Consider the following 25,034-nt stretch of genomic DNA (forward strand, 5'->3'; position numbering starts at 1 on the left):
ATAAATTTGGCTAATTAATTAATAAATTCATCACAAGGGATCAATACGTTTTTGGCCTATCAAGTGGTATTAGAGCAGACATACTCTAATTAGGGTTAATCTTTGCTATGTGATCTATTGACCTTTGTTTGTCATGGATAGAGGATAGACTCTTATTATACCTCTTTTATTTGATAACATTAACTATGCATACTGGAAAGTACGCATGAAAGCATTTTTTCAGTCTTTAGATGAGAAAGTGTGGCAAGCTGTAGAGATAGGTTGGACCAAGCCTACAAAAGCCCCGGCCGACTGGGATGATGCTAAGATCAAGGCGGCAAACTTCAATAGTAGGGCATTAAATGCTTTATTCAATGCAATCATTAATGACGAGTTCAAGAAGGTATCCTCCACTGAAACTGCAAAGGAATTATGGACCATCCTCTAGACAACCTATGAAGGAACCAAGGCTGTCAAGGACTTAAACCTTCAGAAGCTCACTACTAGCTTTGAAGAGATGAAGATGGAGGAGGATGAGTCATTTGATGAGATCTATGCCAAGCTCAAGGGCATAGTAAACATAGCATTTAATCTTAGGGAAACCATTCTTGAACCTAAGATTGTGAGAAAAGTACTTAGATCTTTGCCCGAAAGATTCCATGCCAAGATCACCGCGATTGAGGAATCAAACGATATTGACAAAATTCCTTTAATAGAGTTAGTTGGCAATTTACAAACCTATGAGTTGGGTTTGACAAGGATCAGGAAATCGAACAAGAGTAAGAGCATGACATTAAAGGCCAAGAGCAATGATACTGATGAGTCTTCTGATGATGAAGATTCTAAGATGAAGTCCTACATCACCAGGCAATTCAAGAAGTTCATGAAAAATGCCAATGCAAAAGGAAGAAGGATGCTAAGGATGGTGGTCAGTACACTGTACCCTCAGGACCAAAGTGCTTTCGGTGTCAAGGTTTCGGTCATATGAAGCAAGAGTGCCCTACGTATCTTAAGACCATTGGGAAAAGCAAGGCACTTGCTGCTACGTTGAGTGACATTAAGCCTGAGGATGACTCCGATAATGAGGATGATGGAATCCTAAATGCCTTCACTACCACCATAAATCCTACTGAATGGATTGTTGAAAATGTGGATGAAGAAGAGGAATTGGTGGAGTCTAAGTTTGAAAAGATGGATGAACAAGATGACATCCACATAGCCTATGCAAAGTTATATAAGGTCTCAAAAAAGTATGAGAAGTTGTATAGGTTGGCCACCAAGAAACTTAGTGATGTGGAGCTTGAGCAGGAAGAGATCTCTACAAAGTTTGATGAAGCAAATCAGACCATTTGAGCACTGAGATTTAAGAATAATTTCTTGGCTGAGAAGACCAAGAAGCTTGAGGTAGAACTATTCCAAGTCAGAGCTCAGCTGGAAAGGACTTCAAGCGCTAAGCTTGATGAGATGCTCAGTCTTTAGAAATCTGCTTCTGATCGAACCGGTTTGGGTATGATTTCTCTTCTCCTAGTATTGCTACTACTAGTGCTAGTATTTTTTTTCCTCTTGCTAAGAATGTTGAAAATGAGAACAGTGAAGTTAAAAATGAATTACCTAGTGAGAATATAGATAAGGGTAAGTCTATCTTAGGAGCACCCCCTAAACTTGCTAAGAATGAGACTAAAAACCTTAGGGTTAAGAAGGGAAACTCTTAAAAGCCAAAACAAAAAAAGCAGCATTTCTGTCATCACTGTGGAGCAGCTAGACATACTCGACCTAATTGCTACAAGTGGCTAGCTACTCAAAAGGGCAATAGCATGATCGCGTCGGGAGATCAGAATCAGCTTCCATCCTCTTTCGCTCCTCTTGGAGATCTTCTCAAAGCCCTCATGTTTCTTTCGAACTTGAACGTTTTTAACTCTATCCCCTCACTGTTGGGTCAAAGGTTCACTAAACAGGAAGGTTCTTCTAAGGTGTGGAAGGAAAATGTCTCCAAGTGATTTCGTCACTTTTTCTCTCTCCCCTTCTTGTTTTTATTTTTGCATTACTTGGGTGTTTTGCTTTATTGTTTTGGGTTAGTCTAGTTTTATGCATTGCTTGGTTTAATTTGTTTTTGTTTGTTTTCCTTTTAGTTTTGGTTTATTTTGTTTTTCACATAAAAATAAGAAAAAATTGAAAAATACAAAAACAGTGTGTGTTTGTGTACATTAGTATTTGTGTATCTTGGATGGCCATTAAAACAAAGTTTTCTAAACTTTATATCTTTTGTAGCATAGATGAGCATTTCTATACACAACTAAGTAAATGAGCTTTGTGGCTCATGTTTGTGATAAGTAAGGTTAAGTGATCTCTTATACTTAATACTCATATCACTCTTTTTGATGGGAAGGACTAGAAAATACTATGAGAAAGGCATAAATAACCATCTCACCACTATTTCTCACCAATCATGAAATGACATCTCTATGCTTCAGTAACGTAAAAGTGCAATGTCAAATGCTTAACATCATTGGGTATTTATTTTCTCTCTCTTATATGCCCATGCATGGTTTGCTTATAAGAAAAATATGCAAAGAAAAATAAAAGCAAAAAGATCAAAATGTTTTATATATGATTGCAAGCATTCTAGGAGATGTGGGAGTTATAAAATGTACCTCGAAGGTGATAGTCCCCATCAAACAGTTATGATTGTGTGTGAGTTAAAGTGATTTCTCATATCTCAAATCGTCATAACATATAGACACTTATACAATCTTGCAATGTTTTTCACACATAACACGCAATATTCTTTGCTACTTTTGATACATGTGCAGGTACAATGTGATTTGGCCATCACAAGGAATACTTGTGTCTATGTATGCTCACTAAGATGTCTTAACTTGTTTTTAAAATATAAAATTTGTTAAACTTGTTTAGTGTGTGTGTGCTTTGGGATCTATGTGCTTAACATTTTTTTTTTGTTGACAAACGTTTTTGAGAGTTTAAAATGTTGATTAGATCCTTGGTTGAGTTGCATATTTAATTGCATTCATGTCTGTGTTTTTCTCTTCTTGAAATACTGTTTTTAAGCAAACTCGACAGCTCCTTGACACCTCTCGACACCTGGCTTATCTATCGAGCTCTTTAGCTTCTTTTTATCGCAATCTCGACAGCTTCTCAATAGCTCCTCGATCCATCGAGAAAGTTTCTATCTCCTTAATAGCTGCTCAATAGTACCTCAATCCATCGAGCTTCTTTTTGCTATGGACACCTCTGGAAACCTGCTCGATAGCTGCATCTATCGACCCTTTAAAGCTCGACACCTCTCGATCTGTCAAGAATTACTAAGCTTCTATATATAGGGTTAGTGTGATTCAAATCTCACTTCTCTCAATCTCTCTTGATTCCTACTACCTCTTCACCTCCCAAAACCTCTCTCTCTCACTCCAAACTTCATCCTCAAGGATTTTTCGGCCTAGATCAAGTTTTTCTTCACTTGGTAAGTGTCCTAATCCTTCTTTTTCATGCATTTCATGCATTTGACCTAACTTTTTGGGATTTTTTTAAACTTTTGGGGTTTTTCAAAATTGACGAAGTTATTGTGAAATTTTTGGGATGGGTTTTATATTTTTGATCTTAAAACATCATGCATTGCATCTCATTTGCATTATAACAATATTTCATGCATTCTTAGATGTGTGTTTACTTTGTTGTAAACATGTGTGTTGGTAGGATTGGATTGGGCTGAGCTCATGATGTTTTTACTATTGCATATCACATGCTCATGCATTTTCATGCATACGTATCTTACATTCTCTATATTCCTATATATTGATTGTATTGGTGCTTTTCTGCATGTTTCTTTCTCTCCCTCTCTCTCTAGTTTAAGTTAGTTGCGTTATGGCACCTAAGCATAAATCTACTCCGTCCTGGAACCTTCTTTGTTTCGAGGCACCCACTTCGTTTGATCCTACTCCTTCTTCTATTTGGTTCTGTGATGAGCAAGGACTTCTTGGAGAACTTTTCTCGACGAGGTGTTCATTCAAAATGCCAACTCATTTTGTTGGACTTCTCCTACACTAACCTACCCACTGTCATTTACAGTAGGGGTTGGAAGTCACTGTGTGACATCCTGGTCACTTGTCCATTCATGCTTATCCAGAAGTTCTACTCATACATGGATTTGATTATTTAGTACCTTGTTTTGTTACTCACATTTGAGGTACGGGCATTGTGGTCACATCGGATATTGTATTCGATGTGCTCCATGTCTTGAGGGTAGAGCATCCTGATTACCCCGGTTGTAAGCATCTGAGGACTGTGTCCAAAGACGAGCTTATATCAGCTTTTTGTGAGCGTCCCTCTTATTGGGGCGATTGTCAGTTTACTCTGTGTTCGGCCTTTGCTAAAGGTCCTAGGTTCATGAACATGGTTATGACTTTTTTTTACACCCTCTTTCTCACTATAACTCTATTACTGAGACCCGTGCTCGATTTTTTCTTTCTCTTCTAGAGTATCTCACTTTAGATTTTTTCTCTCATTTTATTCTTTCTATTAGAGATGTATATAGGGATATGACGACCCATGATAAGCTCATATTTTCCCTTCAACTATCACGAGGATTTTACGCCATTTTTTTTCCCTTTCCCGTTTCCGACCACTTCTCTATTATGTGTACCATTGATGCCGCCACCATTAAATGGAGCGAGGCGCAGCTACAATTGAGTAGGTTCGGTATGGTAGCTCCTCCCACTCCTTCAACTCCATCCACCTCCGCTCCCTCTTCCTCTACGAGTGATGTGAATCTAGTTGCGATCATGGCACAGCTTCGATGCTCACCTTGACACTCTCACTGATGAGTTGTGTCAGGTGAACACCCGTGTTGACCGTATTGCTAGATGGCAGGCTCGCCTTGGTGGCTTCGTAGAGTCTCCCTCTCCTTCTCCCGAGGCATCTGATGACAACGAGGCATCCGAGGATGATGTTGAGATTCGATGACGATGATGATGATAGGGATGGAGATGCTAGCTCTACCAGTAATGACCAGATGTCTACTTGATACTCCTACCCTTTGTCACTCGTGACAAAAAGGGGGAGTATTTTTGGATATAAGAGTAGTCATTCTCATAGGGGGAGGGTTAGTATAGGAGATTTTTGTTAGGGGAAGTGTATATTGAGGGATGTAATGAGGAATTTATGTATCTTTTCTTTTCTTTCTTTTTCAGATATATTATATCTTGTATATTGGTCTTGTGATCATTTTGACATACGTTGTATTTATACTTGTTTTATATATATTGATGTATGTTATTTCACCTATCTCTCCATGTGTTGTTTCTTTTCATTTTTTATACACATATTTTTTATTAATTGTATGCAATCTTTTATTTCGATTTCACACTAAGATGCCTTGATGAGTTTTGTTTATAGTGTTTTAGAAATACAGGTTGTCAGTCTTCTTGCCATGAATTCTCTTCTTGAAAAGTTTTTCAAGAGTTTGTGTTAGGATAGATTTTATTGTATTCAACAAGTGAATATGAGTTGAGTGATTTATGACTTCTCTTATATCTTATTTGTTTGTTGTGGTTTTGTCACGGATTGCTAAAGGGGGAGATTGTTAGGACATATGTGATTCAATGTTAGGAACATATATCACTATTTTAAGTAGTGGGCTAATCCTTTGACAAAACACACTTTACTTGTAATTAGATAAATCTAGGATGTGTTTAATGCTTCAAGAAATCTTATTTCAAATTCAAGTGTTAAAGCCATATAAGTCTGTCCAAGAATCAAGGAATGAAGTGCAGAATTTTAAAGCTCAACAGCTATCATCTATCAAGGTTTAAAAGCTGTTGAAACCCGTGGCTCGACAGCCAGCTCGATAGATGGCTATTTGTCGCGCCCCAAACCCAAAAGAGTCTAAAGCATGAGAAATACATCCTAAAGATACCTGTATATTTTTCCTTTTTGGACAACCAACTATAGGAGATCTTTATTTTCCTTTCTTTTCCACATGATAATAATATATAACCATGAATCTCCACATTACAAGTTAGAGCTCTATAACATATTTACGAATAATAACTAAAAAGCATGTGCTTCCACATAATACATGAATATATATATATATATATATATATATATTACAAAACTCTTGGATTACCCCAAGTCTTATCAAGAATAATGAATCTTAATATTGAGTCTAGGCCTACCATGCCTAAGGCTAACAAACCTCAAGTGACCAACCTCCAATAGAATTAATTAATGTCTCGGTGAACATAGCAAAGTTAAGTCACCAACCATTTACAGCAAAAGTCTCCAAATTTAACATAGCATTTCAATCATCACCAACGAAGTATGCTTCATATCCATGGTATAGCTAATTACTCTGAAAAACTGTTAGAGGGTGGAATGAGTTAACGCCCAGTAAGTAGCATAATTAATGGGAGTGGGGGAAATGCAAGTTTCATCTTCAATAATAATAATATGACAAGAATGATTTAATAATAAAACACAAAGTTTCTCAAAATAAATATCTTAAAACTATATACTATAATCTATGAGTATCAACAATATAATTTGCAAAGTCATAATATCTAACATAAGATAAATTATCACAAATATACCACACTACCATATAGACCGGTCAGGGGATCCACTCATTCACAACTGGCATGATATTGTCCTCTCTGGTATGCAGACTCTTGGCCCCATGGACAGTAGCCTCACCCATACCCTCAAAGGTTTTTCTCTCCCCCTATGGGCAGCAGAGAGAGCCCGTCAAATAGGACTTCTCTTGTATGTGGTCTCTTGGCCCCATGGGCAGCAGCCTCACCCACACACAATCAAGGAACCTCTTCCCCCCCCCCCCCATAGATAGTAGGGAAGAACACGTCATCTAAAGTGAAAGGGCACTGACCTGGATTTGATTCTGTTGTCACAAAGACTACTAAAACCAAATCGAGTGATCACCGGGGAATCACATATGGCGTGGTGTTAAAACCACATAAACTCACATGTTACATTACTTTGAAACATAGTTCATAACCAGGTAGTTTCAGAAAAATCTTAAATAATCTAACTTCTACAAAGTTATTAAGGTTTTCAACTTCATTCTTGTCAAGAGATTTTCTATCAACTTCCCATATAACAAGACAAGATAAGCATCTTTAAATTTTCTAATATACCATAAAATCTAAGATTTCCTTATCTAAGATTAAATAAAAGATGCTCATTTTTCCATATCAATAATTCATGCATTTCCCCAAATGCAATACCAAATATGATGCATTTTCATATATACTCACACACACACACACACACATATATATATATATATATATATGCATTTCCCCAAATGCAATACCAAATATGATGCATTTTCATATATACTCACATATATATATATATATATATATATTTATATATTTATATTAAGGTTACAACACAATAGTTTTGAGGAAAATATAGTTTCCATAAGTAGTTTCCAAAAGCGTGTCCAACCCCAAACAACATATATGCAAAATGTTTATTTTTTCAAAAATCCCATTAAAAAGCTACTTATCTCGCAACCGTAAAAGCCTAATTCTCCAAACTCCAAAGGAGATTAGCTAGAATCTCAACAATATCAAGCATACTTAATACGGTAAGCATAAAGCTTAAAATTGTATCTAGTTACAATTTAGGAATTGCCAAATATGCACTTAATTAGGGAAGCCTAGCATTTAACCTCATCAATAACATATTCCACTTCCAAAGTTTCTCAATAAATTAATTCACAAGGCATAGACTCCAATTTATAAAGTTAACCCATTTAATATCATATCTAACATTATGACTAACTTCCATAAAATTTACACTACATCATTAAGAGGCCCATGAAAGCAAAAGCAGAATCAAAATATCCTCCAAGACAAGAAATTTAGGACTTCAACTAACACCAAATAAACCTAATGGCAAAGGAAAAATTAGATTTACCAACCATCACATGTCATAACTCAAAACCCCTAAATTTTCCCCCATAAATAAACCTTAGGTAGTCATCATTACCACAAATTATATACCCACTCATCAAATAATTCCACCAATACAAAACGCATACATAAAAACACATAAATATCACTTTCAATGCTCATAAATCACATGGGTATCATTATTAAAATTTCAATAAAAATAACCTCAAGCAAAAGTGTAAAACCCACCAAAAAGACTATAAACTTTTACCTCAAATAAAAGATGAAGATGCTTAGAGGTTCCTATGGATTTTCTGGTGACATTGCCGGAAAAATGATGGTGGAGATGGTGGCATGGAGGTACTGGTGAGAGAGTGTGAGGAAGTGTAGAGGAGTGTTCTACCGAAAATGCAAAGGAAGAAAAAGAAAGAAAAGAGAAAGAGAAGTGAGGAGCCGGTCAAAGAGAGTAAAAGATAAGTAAAAATGAGTGGTGGGAATGGGGGGTAGTTGGGAGGCATGTGTGGTCCCAAAAAAAAATCTGACTTCCTTTTTTTTTTTTTTTTTTTGTTTTTTTTTTTGGGTCTGATTGATAGGGACGTTACACTATTTATCGAGGTTTATGAAGTTCAGTTTTCAAGATTGTTTTTCATCCAATCCGTGTGTATGTATTTAGGCTTTCTTTTCTTACAACCCTAAATATATATAAGAATTATTTTAAGAGCTATCAAAGGTTACATAAGTTGCACGAGTGTGACGCAAAGTCTTATTCATGCAAATTGTGACCGAAGACAGAATTTGCCCTAGTTCATCTTTCTCTTGAAGAAGTTGTTGTGTTTGTACAACGTAGGGTTTTGTCACCAAGCAACTTCATTTCTTCATCGTTTGGATGAACTGAAGAACTTTGCAACCAATATCCTTCATAAGTTGGTGATTAAGTCGTGTACTGGGATCCGCACAGTTAGTTAGTCACGTATGGGGAGCCATATATTGAAAATGAGAGATTGTCACTATAGAACAATTCCAGTTGGGTATTGGGGTAAGAGTTCAATTGTAAGTTGGTATAAGGTACTAGGATTCCTTTACTTGTAAATGCTTGTTTTGATGATATTGGATTTTCGGGAGTGGTGACCTTAAAATCACCCAGTGGGGTTTTTGTTGTGTAGGTTTTTCCCATTCTGCTTACTTAGTTTAATTGGTGATTTATTTGTGTTACCACGCACTTTGCATTTTAATTTGATTAATTAATAAACTTGGCTAATTAATCAATAAATTCATCACAAGGGGTCAATACGTTTTTGGCCTATCATTTTGTGTATTTCAGAGGTTTTTGTGAAACTACTCGAAATTGAACCGTGTTTTGATTTCATGTAAACTGTGAGCTCTTCATGTTTTTATTCTTGGGCTGTGACATGTGATTACCCAGCCAACTGCCGTAGTTTTTGTGACATTGGCATGTTGGCACCTAGTTTTTATGGTGGATTGCTGTCTTTGTGGCATAATTGATGTCTTCGTGGCATAACTGATATCTTCATGGCGTAACTTGATGTCTTTGTGGCATACTTAATGTCTTTATAGTGGCTTGTCACGTGGCCTTTGGTTGGATTTTTGGGTTTTAAAAGGGTGTTTTGATAGCTCACAGTAAATAGTATGTAGTTTCATGTTGAAATATTTTGAAAAAGTTTGGTGCTACATTCTTTTAATCATTCTTGTCAATTTATTAAGAAAAATGGATATGCATGATCCTAATGGAAATTCCCAAATTATAACATGTTTTGTAATATGTTCATCATCATGAAACCTGAATTTCCCCGACCCCAATTAATTATGCTACTTACTGGGTTTTGTTTCATCCCATTATTTTAGAAACTTTTCAGAGTAGGCAACAATTATTTTGAGACAGTTTTTTCGAGGCTAGCAATAGTTAGACTAACTACTGATGGAGACTGAACTTTTGTGATGGAGATATTTAGATGATGTGTATCATAGAGTAAACTTGACTGATTCTTTTGTATATTATAGTAGTTATTATGACTTTATTTCTACTGATGGGACAAGTTATTGATATGTAATTTTATTTATTCAGACCTCCATTCTTTTGTGGCCAATGATCATTGTAATTATTGCATAGAGCTTTGACTTACTTTGGGAGTATTGTCAATGAAATTATTATAATAATTTTTGATGTTGGTACTTGGTATGAATCATTTCAATTGAATTGTCAAAAAAAGAAAAATCTACAGGTACCTTAAAGATGTTTTTCTCTTGCTTTGGACCCTTTTGGATTTGGAGTGTGACATTGTAACTAACTAATTTCTTTAGCTCTTGCCAAATAATTGCTCTAACTAACTCGTATCATTTTGTGGCAGAGAGGAAGAGAGAGAAAGTGAGAAAGAAATTAATAAATAAATGAATAGTAAGAAAATTGATATAGGGTGAGTTGTGAAATGGTGTGTTAAAATAGATAAAATTAGTTTTTGAGGTGATAAATGCAAAAAAGTTTTAGAACCAGCAATGTGTATGTTTTTACATTGCTATTCTAGCACCTCAAATACCAAAAATAATCTATGCCTGGTGAGCTATACTTAAATTTTTTTAATTCGTTGCTACAATAAGTTTCTAAGCAACAAGCTAAATATTAAATCACAATGTTTTATTCAATTCTCCCTCTATTTTATGCTCAAAGAAATTTTTTTTTTTAAGTAGTAAAATAAGAATAAAGAGAAAATGAATAAATAATATTTAAATAAAGTGGTAAAAAAATAGAATATATGAAATAGGGTGTATTATTAAGCGGTATGTTAAAATAGATAAAATAGTTTTTTAGAGTGTTAAGTGCTAAATTTATGTGAATGCAGTTTAAGAACTATAATCGGGGTTTCTTTTTTCTCCCCCAAAAAACCTAAATTGAACCAAAAGATTAGAATATTGCAGGAAAAAGGAGAACAATGAATAAATCAAAATTAAAAATACTCAAATAAAAAAGCAAATACTCTTTGGTTGGAAATGAGATAGATAGATAGATAGGAAAAAAGGTTAGCGAGGAGAAGAGTGGGATCATTGTTAGGGATGAACGGGCTGGACTCTTAGTTTTTTTGCTTCTTGTCCTCAAAGAACTTGATGTACGTGTTCCTCACACGATTTGCTGGCCACCCTATGACTTTGGGCATTCTGGGAGTGATACAAGAAGAGACAAAAGAGAAAGATTGGCCAAAGAGTGGGGTGGCTTGATATATTTGGCAGCCTTAGGCGAAAGTTAAATGGAGACTTTTTATATATTTAAATATGACTTTTAAATTTTTTTTAAATATTATTTAAACTCTATTATCTTGTTTTATATGCAAAATTACTAATTAATCACGAAATTTAAAAAAAAAAATTGAGAAAGTCTATAGACAAAAAATTATTAAAACTTTTCGCACCTATTGATGTGGCAGATTGATAGTAGTAAGTAAAAATATAATGTTAGCAGAGGACTTAAATGAGAACTAATAAAAATTTTCCAACTCAGCTGTTGTGAAAAATATTGTGAAATTTTTTTATATTGGTTTTTTGAGAAGTGCTACATTCACAACATTTTCATAACAATCTTAGATGTTAATTTTTTACTAATTCTAATTTGAATCCACCACTAAAATTACTTTTTTGTTCACTATTAACAGTTAATAACAACTTGTCATTTACAATACTTACAACAAATCCTAAGTGTTAAGTTGTTACTAATTTTAATTTGACCCCACAACTAAATTTTTTTTTTCTTACCTATAACAGCCAATAACAATTTGCCATTTAGAATTTGTTGTGAAAAATATTGTGGACGTATTTTTTTTTTATTTGATAAAAAATTACTTTATTTATTTGCTAATAATTAGGCTTAATTAGTCTATTATAATATAAAAAATAACTCTATTAATAAAAATTTGAGAGCTTTTTTTTTACTTGAGGTCTTTAGGCCACTGCGTCATTTGCCTATACTGTTGAGCCGCCTATGCTGAGGAGGAAATAAAGGGAAAGTGGTGGCAAAGAAGAAAGAGAAAGAGAGAGAAAGAGGAGGGTGAGGGTTGTTTTTTTCTTTTTATGTAAGAGATTCCCCTCTTTAGCAGAATCGCAAGATTTTGTTTTAGAAATCTTGGAGAGGCCATGGCCCTCTCCCTCTGGCATTATGATCCTCCGCCAATGGGATCATTGATAGTGAGGTTCCAGTAATGTACAATTCGCTTTCTTCAAAAAAGTTATATGTACATAATTCTTTGCTTCTTTTTTGGTTATGTTTTATTCTTTGCTTCATACTTTTAAAAGTAACAGAGTGAATTACTAAGAACATTACTGTAGAAATGATGCAATTTGGTCCAAACTGTCTAGTGGGCCATTGTCCTCTGGATCTACAATACTATATATTCGCAAATGAGGGCGTTCTTGTAGACACACCTAACTCTCTCTCTCAACAGAAGGAAAAAAAAAACTCTCTCTCTCTCTCTTACTCTCTCTCATGGATGAATCTCCAGGGTTTGGCGAGTTAGGGGAACTCTATAGTAGCCTCAGTGATGGAACTCCTGAATTTCGCAAGTTAAGGGAACTCTATAGTAACCTTGTGAAGGGGGACGAGTCCAATGTAATTGCTCAATATTCAGAATGGGGGCAGCGTCGTTTTGAGGATTTCACCTGTTGCCGCGATACCATTCTTCACCTGGCTATTTACATGAAACGAGAGAACATCGCAAAAAAATTCCTGGAGAGACATGTTCAATCGGGTCTTCTTCCACCACTGACCCAAAAAAATGCACTAGGGGATACCGTTCTCCATGATGCTGCGGCAACCAATATGACAAGCCTTGCGAAAGAATTGTTAATAGTAACTCCAGAACTGCTGTCGATACAAAATAATAATAGCGAAACACCTCTCTTCAGAGCAGTCCGCTTTGGCCACACTGAAATGTTCAGGCTTCTAGCTGACTGGGTGAAAATAATAAAAGTGCCTAATTTGCCCTATTTGACCGACATGAATGGATCTACCATTCTTCACATGGCAATTATTGCTGAGTTCTTTGGTGAGTATTTTTTGCCCAGCCATTAAAAAATTACCACTTGGTTTTTTGAGTTTTTTTTTTTTTTTTTCCCCTCTCTTTATTGGGAGTAAAGTAGAAGCATGCTTCAAAGTTCAAACTCTCAACACCACCTCATTTGATATTAACATGATAAAGTTAATTGCTTCACCATTATTTTTTAATGTCTTCCTTCTATTGCATGTATAGAACACAGATTTGATATATTGATATGAATCAATACTCTTGTTTATTGTCTTTTCTTATGCTTGTTACATAATACTTATTCCCTGTTTGAACTGCAAACACAGACCTTGCGCTGGAAATAGCCATGAAGTATCCAGACTTAATTAATATAAAAAATGAAAAGGGGATGATAGGACTCCAGCTCCTCTCAAAAAATCCATCAGCATTCAAGAGTGGAAGGAAGTATGCATTGCTCAAGAGATTCATTTATTACTGTATGATCCTTCCCTCAACTTTACTAAACTAGTTTCTCTTTTTGGGTAAGCAGTTAGATTTTCATGACGTGAATTTAGGGTCTCAAGTGGGGAAAGTAGAAAAGAGTGAGATTGATTAATATATATATATATACTCACTTTGTAGGTCTTTTGCTTGGAATGTTCCAAATTATGATTTTTTTTTTTAAATATTCAAAGTAAGATATTTTTCAAATGTCAATATATATTATATTATATTAATAATTTTTTTTTTTTAACTTACCTTTAATTCATCTCAATAGTTTTAATTGAAATTTTTATCTTTTTATTTGAAAAACAATGTATTAAAAGATGTTTATTTAAAAAGTGAGATATTCTAAATAGGGAAGTGCATTTAACCCAGAAACTTGAAGAACAAAACCCAACCTAATTGGACACTTTAGATTGATTTTTCTTGAGTTGATAGGTTGGGTTGTAATTTTTTGTAAAACTTTGGGTCGAGTTGGATTCAAGTTGTATTTTAGATTGTTAGTTGATTTATTTAGGATTTTGTTACTTTATTTAAATTTGTTAGTATGATATATTTTGATATTTTGAGGCATAATTTTGATAAAATTAAAATATTATGCTCAATTGTGTAAATTGTAATCAATTGTAAAAAAAATTAACTAAAACAATTGAATAAAACCTAAAAAATTTTATTAGGCTAGAAAAAAATGATCATACTTTGATGATCCAACCCAACTCAACCCAACACCTAGGTTTTAGAATTATTATGGATTGAGTTGGGTTGACAATTTTCAACCCAAGGAGGTTGAATTGGGTTGAAAAATATCTCAAACTCAACCAAGTGTGACCATGCATGACTCTAATAAGACCTAATTCTAAATAGGACCAACAATGTGTCATGGATATGATTATTTTCTAATGGTTGAGTTAAGATAGTGCATATATAACATTTTTATCAAATACTTCATTGACATATTAAAATGATCGAATTTACAACTTTTGTGAATACCAATTCTATTTTTTTTAAAAAAAATTTAAAATAAATTCAGAATGTACTTACTTTTTTTTGGGGGATCAGAAATTCAAATTCAATTCGATGTCCTTTAATTTTAAGCACAATGTAAATGGTAACAAATTTTCCTCTTCTTTATGAGGCAATTGTGAGATTAGCTGGCATTCAAATAAAAGAAAAAAAGGTTAGTTAGTTAAAGCATGAAATTAATTTTAAACTTAAATGGAACTACACCCATAAGATTTTGGCATTTTGCCACGAAATTAGGTAGCATCTTTGTTAATATGTTTGAAACTGTTAACAAATAAAAAAATAAAATAAAAAAGTTATTTTTCTTCTCATTTAAATTTTTTTTTTTCTAATTAAATCCTTCTAGTTTCTCCTAACTTTGTCAATTTTTATTTTATATTACCATAATCAAATCTCTCTCATATGAAAGTAGTTCTCACAAATAATACCAAATGGTAGAAATTTGATATATCATTCCAAATACCTTCTCCTAATTTTATAAACCAAGCCTAATCCTTGGCAACTTTTTGGTGTCGTGGCTGTATCCAGGTATCCCTAAACACTGATGTAAGAGATGGTAGCCACCAAGGAAATAATAGTCAATTAGAACCTGAGCAGTCTCCGATGCACACCGTTTGTCTGTACTTAACTTCAGGTATGCAAAAGCTATATTGTGCAAAAATAGATAAGAATATCATTTTAAATTTGAAAAATTCATGGTTCACTTGTGATATATGTACACGCACACTAATATGTGTGACTATGTCAAATTACGTCATCTAGTGTAATTCTTTTTTTTTTTTTTTTCTTTTTTTTCTTTTTTGATCAAAGTGTAATTCTTTATTTATGTTATACCTTTCAATACTTTTTTTTTTTTTTTTTTTTGGTTTTACATATTCTTTTTCTTTTTCCTTTTTTTTTTTTAATGGGGGGATTTACACATTATTTTTCTTTTAGAAATCACTGAGAATTTCAAATTCCTTATCTTTAACTTATCTTCTTTTCCATTCTTTCCTTATAATTTTTTTCCTCTCTTAAATTCTTTCAAACACCCAAATAAAAACTAATAAATTTTTTATTCACTTCATTGTTTTTTTTTTTTTTTTTTTTTTTTAATCTTCTTTCTTTCTCTCTCCCCCCAAATTCCTATCATCCTCTCCTACTCTTCCATGACCATAGATGTAATTGGAACCCACAATAGGAATGTCATCTTCCTATCATGGGTGAACAAGTTTGTAGCCAAAATTTTGTCCTTACACATTACCTAGTCTTGTAGCATTTATCACTCCCTAGAAAACACCTCGCCCCTAAATCCAATCCACATTTTCTCTCATGTGGCTTACTAGAAACACCACCCCAGAGATATCTTCCTCTCACCTTTTTTTCTCTGATCTCTCCCTCCAAACTAAGTCTCTTCTTTTACATTTTCATTTTCTTTTCTTCCTTGATGCCATGCGGCTCCGTAGGTTTCCACTTCTTTTATCTCCTTGCATTTCTATGTTTTGGAATCTATTTGATTTTGTTGCTAGAAATTTTTTTAGTCTTATTTTTAAATTTGTTCACATTGTGTGGATTTGTTGATCGCTTGTGATTCTTTTTTTTTTTTTTTTTTTTTTTGTGTGTGTGTGATTTTGTTCATACAATGGGGTTAGATTTTATTTATTTATTGCTCTAATTGTTGTGAGAGTGGTTTTTTTGCTTCGATTTTGTTCTCAAACAGATGCTGAATTTTTCTTTTTTGGTTGCACTTAATTAATTGGTTGGATGGTAAAAGGTGGATCCCAATGACTCATTTGAAAAATCCATTCTAAGCAAAATGAATCATACTTACCAAAATGTCCAACCACTCAGTTAAAAAAAAAAAATATATATATATATATATATATTTATAAAGCATTTTGGGTCTAGAAAGCAGTGAAATGCATTCTGAATAGGGGTGGCGGCCCCCCCCCCCCCCCCCCCCCCCCCCGGCCCAAAGAAAAAAAGGAAAAAAAAATTGGGCCCCCCGGCCCAAAGAAAAAGAAGAATTTTTTTTTTTATTGTTTATATTTTCTTATTTTTAGAGTTGTGACTCCCTCTTCCAAAAACTTAAATCCTCTCTATTTTAATTAGCCTAACCCAACTAGTAATTACTCAACTCAAAAACTTAATAAAAACAAAACTTTAAGATTAAAAATGTTAGTCGTCCCAGTATTAGAGTGCTAGCATCAAGTGTTCTAAATGCTAAATATTTAGTATTTAAAACACCAAATACCAAAAATATTACCGTATGAGACATTTCAAATGCTATATTAAAGTAGCAAAAGTAGTTTTTGGTTTGTGAAAAATCAAATTTTATTTGCAATAGTTAATACTCTTAAGATACAATATTATTTTGTGTCTTATTGTCGGTATTGGTAGATAATTGCATCTTAATATATTAAAAAATAATGATTTTGTGTATTTATCTTAGTTGATAGTTTGTTAATATTATATGGATACTTATTTGGATTTTTTTTCTAGCCCCTCTAGCTTGAAATCTTAGGTCCGCTCATGTTCTAAACACGAGAAAAAATAAAAATAAAAATAAAAATAAAAACCCTTTCGTTTTGCATAATTTATCTTTTAGCCGGGTTGAAAACGGGAAAGGTGCTGGAAACTATCCTCTGAATGCCACTTAGAATAAAAATTATAGATTGTTGGCAAGAATTTCGCTGTTGTCCTTGTTGTGACATGGGCTTGAAAGATCTACAAAATCAATAATAGGAACAAAGCGGACTAAAAAGAAAAATTAACACAAATACACACAAGTGAACACCGATAATTCACATGATTTGGCTTTTGGCCTATGTTCATGGGTAAGGATATTTGCAGTGTGGTGCAGGTGTGGTTTAGCCAAAACCATAACCGCACCGCACCTCATTTTTGAGATCACATGTGCTGTACGATATTTAAGATGCTGTTTGAATGGTTTGAAGCCAGTATATTTTTAAAATTTTGGATTTTCCTTACTCAGTCCAAAACTAATTTTTCCCTTTATTTTGGACTAAGTTTTAAACTATTGAGCTAGTTTTTCTTTATTTTGGGTTTACTTTCCTAATCAACACTTGCTGGGTTATTGAACTATTTTTAAAAATAAAAAATAAAAAAAAAATAAAGAAAAACTAGACTACTAGTCCGCTAATGTATCACTTATGCTTCCCGCACCTATTTTCCTGACCAAAGCATCATATATGAGTACTAGACTACTAGTCCGCTAATAGAACTTTTCCAAGTAGAATTTCATAGGCAAAATATAAAGGCTACAAACCAAGTAGAGGTTGGGAGAGGTTTCCTAGCCTCATAAGACAAAGTCATCACTACATTAGGTTATACTTATGTGATGCCAATTTATGTGCACTCAATTCATGCCATTTATTAACAAATTTTCAAGTTGGCTTCTATAAACTAATCTCCTCTATCATCTCTATCAAAATCCCTGAGGGTTAACTTAAATTGCAAACCCAAAACCGAAATAAAGTCAAAATAGAATATCTTATCCAAAATTTATCAGACTTTAACTTTTTACTACCATTCTTTTCCGAGTATATGTATTTATTTTATTAAAGTTTGATAAGGAATTTATTTGGCAGTGGCAAAGAAGATAAACATATCAGTTTGGAAATTTCTTTGTCGAGGTACAATACTCTCTTGCTTTCTTATAGATGAAAATAAAAATGAAGAGAGTTTATTTTATGGTGAGATTACTTTTTCATGAATTTAAAGGTGTAGATACTGTTAGCTCATTTAAAAATTTCATCAAAATGAAGAACGTGGTGCTTTATAAACCTTCAACTTAATGGAAAATAATTGGAATCTCTCCGATTCAAAACAAATCCTTATCCCCTCTTTAAACCTGTACCCGTCTTACATTTTGAACTTTAACAGTATGGCCAATGATGGCAAGACTTTATGGAGAAAAGAGAAAGCATGAATCAGCTTTCAAACTAGCCAAGTTGCTAATAGTTAAAGATCGTTCGTGGTGGACAAGAAGTCAAGAAAACAGTATACATCAAACACATAACATAACGAAGGACCCGGGAAAAGCCGAAAATGCTGAACGTCTTACCTCTTTGCTTATGGCAACAAGCACAGGAATAGTAGAGATTGTTGAGGAGATACTCAGAGTGTATCCCCAGGCGGTTGATCACGTAACTCCTGATAAATGCTGGAACATACTGCATGTGGCCATTAGCCATCGTCAATTGGAAATCTTTCACCTTGTGAAGAAGATGGACATACCAATGGCCAGATTAGTTCGACGGATTGATGAGGATCAGTGCACCATCTTGCACCATGTTGGAATCATGAAGTATTACAAAGGGGGTACCCTGCCTGGTCCTGTTCTCCAATTGCAAGAAGAGCTGCAATGGTTCGAGGTATGTCCTTGTTTTTGGTACTGAACACCATATACAATATTCATTATTTCAAAATATGCTTTTGAATGTGAGAAGATTTCCGTGAATATGAGATCACCAAATTTGGCTTATTCCTTTATGTTTAGAAATAAAATTTCAAGCAATGTGTACAAAGATTTTGTCCCATCATGAAAAATTTTTAAAATACTAATCTTACCACCTACCAATGCACATCATATCATATGGTTAGATCCTTATGTTACAAATAAATATTAACAAACGGTCTAAATTATGAATTTGATTCTAAAAAAAAATGTCTTGGAGTTAAATAGTCCAACCTAAAAGTTTAAGAGCCAGATAGATAACATTGCCTAAGTGATATTTACAATAGAATCCTCAATTAAAAAATTAAAATACAAACTAAAATCTAGAATTTTTATAGCACCTACTTGAACTCCACTAATTTAGGAATCATATACCTCTTAGCCATGAGTACTTATTCAAGACTATAATGACATGATATTTTATTTCCTTACATAATAGTGAATCTCATTAATTAAATTTATAATAATATTATTCACGTAAGAGGAGGAAGTAGTATTTTATTGAACTTTTGAAGTAACTAAAAACTTTATGTTAGGTATGATCTGGTGTATTAATCTTGATGCCTATGTTATTCTTACATTTGTAAAATGCTTAAACCATTAATTACCATTTTTTTTTTTTTTTGAGAAATAATTACAACATGCTGCTAACCCCGCAGCTTGAACCCTTTCCCCCCTAAACCCCCAAGCACTTTGTACATGGGGAGATGCCAATTCAGCTACAAGACCCTTGGCCATTAATTACCATTTAATAAAAAAGTTGTTACCAATTTTACTATAAAAATTGCAAACTTATGTAATAATAAATGTGATTGGTGTCATGTCAAGAGTCATCATCAAGATTAGTACACCAGATCATACCCAACGGCTTTATAGCTCAATAATAAAGGTGCTCTACTTTGAGACACTGAAGGAATAAATAATCTCATAGAATGTTTGATTTATGTGTATCAATCTTATACATATCTTTATTTATTTTTATTTTTATTTTTTTTGCAGCGTGTTCGAAAGATAATACCCTCCCATTACGAGATGCACCGTTGCCAGATTAAGCAAAAGACCGCTCAAACCCATCAATTTGATCTAGAAGCTCAAGCTGCTGAAATCCATCATGTCGCTAAACCCACTGAAGCCTCTCAAAATATTCCTCCAATCCATGGAATCTCTGAATTATCCCCTCTAATCCCTCAAACTGCTCAAGATAAGCAATTGCAAGAAATCCATGCAAGAATTTTCAAGGAAGTACAAGAATATCTGAAACTGACCTCTCAAACTGCTCAAACCGCTCAAGAGTTATTCGAACAAACCCATGCAGCACTTCTAAAGGAGGCACAAGAATGGCTGAAACGAACCTCTGAGGCTTGCTCTGCTGTTGCTGTTCTCATTGCCACTGTTGCCTTTGCAGCTGCTTACACGGTCCCTGGAGGTTCCAATCAGGACACTGGGGTTCCCATCCTACTACAAGACCCTTTCTTCTTGGTTTTCACTGTCATGGACGTTCTCTCTCTCGCCAGCTCATTGACTTCCGTAGTCATGTTCCTTTCTATCCTTACCTCACCTTTTGAGCTTCGGGATTTTCGCATCTCTCTTCCACAGAGGCTTACACTCGGCTTCACCTTCCTGTTCTTCTCAGTGGCTGTGACTATGCTTGCTTTTGCTGCAACAATTATACTTATCATTCATTTGAAGAAGCGGTGGACTACTACGCTCATTTATACTGCTGCATTCCTTCCAGTCTCTGTTTTCGCATTATTGCAGTTCCCTTTGTATGTTGCGTTTATGAGTACTTTGAGGTTCTCTTGGAAAGTGATTAGGAGAGTTCTTCCTAGCTGTTGTTTCCTCCAAAGTCGGTTTAAGAACACTACTACGGGCTCCATTTACAAGACCCTCTAAGATTCCACACAGTATTTTCTCTCATATTTCAACTCTAACTGTTAGTCAATACCTTTTCCTCAAACAGAGAAAAATAAAATTGTTGCCAAATACCTAGTCGTAAGTCAACTTCTTATTGTTTGCTTTTGAGTACTAAAAATTTTTAGTACTATAAATTTTATTTCAAAAAATTTATAAATTAAAGTAATATATAATGTGATTGGTGATACTTCAATAACATATTAAATCAGTATTGAATTTCTTCTTTTCTGTAATTGGTGACATCAATTTGTACAAGTTTATGTCTGTGCATATTAGCATTTAATCTTTAGACACAAGGAATGTGACCTTTATACAGTTATATTGTATTTGTAATGTAAACTTACATTATAATCACATAAAAATTGGTAAATATATATTTACAAAAAAGTGGTAATATAGTATTCTTTTTCACTTTATTTTTCTTAGATTGTGTACTAAACAGGTAGAAATAGATGGTGTCATGTCAATCCACTTATTAAATGGGTTGTTTATGGTTAAGAGATTTTGAAACAATTTTTGAATGATTTAAGTTTAGGTTGAGATAAGCATTCGACTAACACTTATTAATTACAACCCCTACTTGTAAATGGTCCAGACTAATTTTTCCTGGCACTAATTAATAGTCAATATTTTGTTCTATGTCAACAAGAATCTATCATTGTCTAAATCACATTTTATCTTTACATCTCATACAAAACATCGGCAATGGTTGCAAAGTATTGTACAAAGTAGGATTAATTTATCCTTAAAACAAGACCCATACTAGAGAAATTAAAATTTCCCCAATTATATATCGTTATTGTTTTTGTATGTTTTTAGACCTCCTAACACAAGTTGATTAACCTAGTTATTTAGCAAAGTGATTACTTAGATAAATTATTCAATTCTAGGTTAACACAATAAAATCATATCATGTAAATAATGTGGAAATATAAGAACACAACGATATGATAATCCAAGAAAACTTAACCGGTAAAAAACCTAGGGAGGATTTAACCTAGCTATCCTTAAGGTAAAACAAATCCACTATGAAAGAATTGAAATTTTTACCATAGAACTTAGACCACTAACATCCTATTGCTGCATTGAGTAAAAAACTTACTACCACGACCACGTGATAGTTTCGTGCCCACGAACTACTTCTTTCTTTGATCTACTGTAACCACAAGTTCTCCTACTTGTGACTTTGAGACTCCACTCAAAGGTTTCAGATCTTCTTTAAAATTCTTTATGCAGCAATGAAGAGATCATCATCAAGTTCTTGATGTGAATCTTGATCTTGACAATTTTATGTGTTTATAAAAGTAAATACCTCTAGATCTCACAGAAAATTTAACACACAACTATCAAAAGGCTTTTAAAACGTAGTTAGAGTTTTTTCTTTTATACATGGAGTAAAACACAAAACCCTACACGTCAAACGGGCTTGAGCTGAATTGAAATTTTTGCAGTAAAATAAATTTGAACGTGGTTCGATCGATTGAGCATAATTTTCGATTGATCAAGCCTTGCAAATTTTGTCCAATAAATTCTATAATTACTCAATTCTAATTTTATACATAAACACACTTTAAGCAAGTCTAAACTTAGACTCTATATTTTGATCATGGTTTGCCAACATCATACAAATTGAAGTTCTAATACATTAATTTTTAAATTTGTTAAAGTAGTACGTAAATCGTGATAAGAATAATACTATTTTCACATGAATTCATAACATAATTGATACTATTTTTATTATTGGTGGATCATAATAGAGTATGTTAAAATTTCTTAGCCAAAAAAAAGTATGTTAAAATTTATTAAAATAAAAATAAAATAAAATATTAAAACTACTAAAAATTTATTTTAAAAAAATTCACAAACTGACGTAATTTCATTTCAAACGCAATTAATAAATGTCTCTGAGAGTCAATAAATTTGTATTTCAGAGGAGAAAGCAGAAAGGGGCTTATTGTTTACCAAAAAAAAAAAAAAAAAAGGGGGAGGAATTGTGAAATAATTTTCCGATATGAAGAAAGGGGTTTATTATTAATTGCTATTGTATTACTCCAGTATGAAATAATTTTCCGCAGAAAGGAGGAATTGTGAAGTTTCAGCATGTTTCATGCTGAGCCGAAAGACGACAAAAAGTCTGACAATGTATCACATGATTATGATTCGCTTTTAAAAGTTTCTTGGACGGTAGGAGTTAGGAGTTATGACCATTCACTTTTAAAATTTAGAGTGGACTCAGACATCACTTTTGCAAAAGAGTAAAGTCACGATGGAAACAAGTGCACATTCGGAAAGAGGATGTGATTTTAATATAAATACATAAAACAACACTCTTTATGTTTTTTTTTTTTTTTTTTTTTTTTAAGATTTAGTGCGTGTTTGGCTCCAAATTAAAAAGTTAATTTATTTTACTATTTAGTTTATTTTTGTTATTTTTATACTATTTCAGTTAACTTTTATATATATTTACAGTACTTTCAATAAAAAGTTTTCAGTTTCAGCAAAATAAGTGGATCCGAAATAAACTTTAATTGAAACAAGTTATAATAAATTCAACACATTCCCTTAAACACAACATATTCTTTTAAGTAACGTGAAAGTATAAGAGCTTGTTCGGATGGGATGACTTTTGAGTGATATTACCCAATTTTCTGTTTCCATCATCCAAAACAAGTGGGTCCCACAGATGGATGATTGTTTGGCTTGGTTTTGGATGATTATTTACATCACTCAATTCTCTGATTTTTTAGTGATGAGTTATGGAAACTGAAAACACATTTTAGGTGTTTTCAATTTCTATAACTCTATTTTTAATGACATTTTCATAATTAAAACTACATATTAGGTTCCATGGTTAGAGTCAGCAGCAACTTTTGACATTTTTTTTTTCTTCATTGGGTTCGATGAGTTTGGTTTCTTTATCTTCTTTTTTTTCTTTTTCCTTTCACACTAGGTGGTTGCTTCTTCTTCTTCTTTCACTGAGTTCGGGTTTTTTTTTTTTTTTTTTTTTTTTTTTTCCTTGGGTTCAGTGAGTTTGGGTATTAGGGGTTGAAGGAAATAAAATAAAATAAAATAAAAGCTGCACCAAGTTACAGGTATGAAGCATATAAATAGTTGAAAATTTTGAGTGATGACAAGTTTAGTGATGGTGCCAAACGGGTGGGGTGTGGGAGTTGGGATATTTTAAGTAATGAGTGATGAATGATAAAAACTGAGTGATGAAAAAAATCTAACCAAACAAGCCCTAAACCTTCAAGAGTCGGCCCAATGATTCCTAATGCTTTATGCCTTTATGAGATCCTTGAAGAAGGAGTTAGCCTAATAATTCCTAGTGCCTCTTTAGATCTATAAGGTCTTGTTAGGCTCTCAAATAGCTCTAGACACTCATTAGCCAAAATAATAATAATAATAAAAGGACAACATATGATATAAATAATAGATCCAGATACTTCAATCTACTTAGTGTCTCACCAAGGACTACACATACGTGGGTAGTAGTCATTGACATACTCTAGAAGAGATCTATACATCATTTTTAGTTTTATTTATTTATTTATTTATTTAATCTACGTTTTAATTTGCCTAGTAAATTTTATCAGAATTACACATACCTATTGAGAATTTTATACTCCCTCACTGGGGGAAAAAAATTCTATAGTTTAATCTATCCAATATAATCTCACTAGAGATAGATATAACTTAAAACTACAACAAAATCCTTTGTGTGAGTAGGAGAAATGCAAATTTTGTGCTTGTGAACATTTTGCTAAACATGTTACAATGATTTTTGAGGTAAATTTAATGAAAATATGTATTAGATTTCAAGCATATTGTACTTTTGCTAGTAAATGATGTCATACCCAGTTATTAATGATGTCATATTGCTTATTGAAAATGGGAAAATTACACTTTACTACCTTAAATTATACACCAGATTACATTTTACGCCCTAAATTATGACTTTTGTTACACTTTGCATCCTAATGTTAATTTTATTATTAAGTTAGATAGAAATTAATAGTACATGACTTGCATGTGATTTTTGTTTAGGTGGCACATTGATTAAATACAAAAACACCCTTTCACAAATAATTAAAAGCAAAAGCTTATTTCTTTTTATTTTTTTCCAGGTAAAGCTCTCTCTCTTTCTCCAAATCAAAACTCTATAAACCTAAATCCCTAAATCAAAAATATCTTCAGCTCTACCACCGCTCCACCGTCGGCCAC

The 25,034-nt window shown here is 33.3% G+C and overlaps 1 pseudogene; it reads left to right on the top strand.

Annotated features, from left to right (window-relative positions):
- Positions 1 to 963: 963 nt before the first annotated feature.
- On the top strand, positions 964 to 20,710 carry LOC115991042 (annotated as a pseudogene).
- The last annotated feature ends 4,324 nt before the right edge of the window (positions 20,711 to 25,034 follow it).

Source organism: Quercus lobata, chromosome 5 (genome assembly GCF_001633185.2).
Source record: "Quercus lobata isolate SW786 chromosome 5, ValleyOak3.0 Primary Assembly, whole genome shotgun sequence".
NCBI classification, from domain to species: Eukaryota; Viridiplantae; Streptophyta; class Magnoliopsida; order Fagales; family Fagaceae; genus Quercus; species Quercus lobata.